We start from the raw sequence: 1,656 nt of genomic DNA, 5'->3' as shown, positions 1-1,656 counted from the left end.
TATATATATATATATATATATATATATATATATGTGTGTGTGTGTGTGTGTACATATGCATATATACGCTTCTGTACACACGTACACACATACGATTTTAAGTGTTCGCTCCTGTGCGTTCCTGTATGCACATGTGTATGTTTTTATGTATGTGTGTTTGTGTATATATATATATATATATATATATGCATACATAATTGTGTTTGTGTACGTGTGTATCACTTGTGCACGTTTTAAATGTAGTCTCAGTTATATATTATATACCAATATACTTCAACGCACACAGAAACACATGCACGCATACATACATCCTTAAGCATATACATACCTACAGTTACACAGACAGACACACACACACACACACATACACACACACATACACACACACGCACACACAACACACACGTACTCTATTCTAATTTCTTACATCTACGTTTGTTCTACTTGTCGTTCGTTGTCACTTATTCGGTCGACACTTTTTTTTTATTCTTTCTAAATTGGTCGGAGGTTTTTCGATCGGTTAGTCATTGCTATCAAACACCGAACGTAAAAACCGTTGCCTTACACCTCCTCTCTCTCCCTATCTACCGACTACTGACCTTCCCATCACCGGAGCATAACCAACCAGCGAGCCTGGCAGCCAGCCGGCGAAAAACCCTACATTCTCAAAGACATCTACCCTCTCCTCCATCCAGGCAACGAACCGTCTATGTAGCTACCTACCTCTCTACACAGTGGAGGAAATATAGCCGAGACTGAATGCCATCCTTTCATGTTTTCGGCCATCTTGTTTCATAATGGAAATTATCGTAGGAAAACCTGGTATCACTTTATATGCAAATGTAATCGCGCCAATCCACTGTTATAGTTCTGAAATTAAAGGTACACCGTCTCTTTCTCTCTCTCTTTCTTTCTTTCTTTCTTTCTTTCTTTCTTTCTTTCTTTCTTTCTTTCTTTCTTTCTTTCTTTCTTTCTTTCTTTTACTTTCTCTCTCTTTCTCAGACACATAGACAAACATTTTATATACAAACATACATATATACATGCATATATACAAACATACATATATACATGCATATATGCATGCACACACATACATACGTATATACGCACACACACACACACACGTGCAAGCACACACACACACACATATGCCTTGACATACACACATATGGCCGTATAAAAATGTATATGAACACACTCATTCCGACGTTTGCACACACATGTAGGTACATGAAAATAAGATGAAGGAAAAATAAGATGTTCCACGTTATTAGTCATAAAATAGAAATGTATAAATAAGGAAGGGGAGAGGCAGGTGGGAGAGGTGGACAGCAACGGAGAAAGAAACAAAGAAGCTAATAGAGACTTAGAGTGTGTGTGAGTGAGAGAGGGAGAGAGAGGGAGGTGGGAGTAACAGAAAGAATGAGAGAGACAATGAAGGTAAAGTGATATATCGATAGAGCGAAACTTATTAATGTGGTGGAATTTGAAATGGTATTTCTATATAAGAACGCACATACATTCACATACACATATAACACAAATATGTGTATACGTGTGCTTTAAAACGACAGAAAGAGAGAGGAGGAAGAAAGAGAGAGAGAGAGAGAGAGAGAGAGAGAGAGAGAGAGAAGAAGAAGAAGAAGAAGAAGA

Source organism: Octopus bimaculoides, chromosome 6, assembly GCF_001194135.2.
Source record: "Octopus bimaculoides isolate UCB-OBI-ISO-001 chromosome 6, ASM119413v2, whole genome shotgun sequence".
NCBI classification, from domain to species: Eukaryota; Metazoa; Mollusca; class Cephalopoda; order Octopoda; family Octopodidae; genus Octopus; species Octopus bimaculoides.
Note: the sequence above shows the minus strand (reverse complement) of the source record.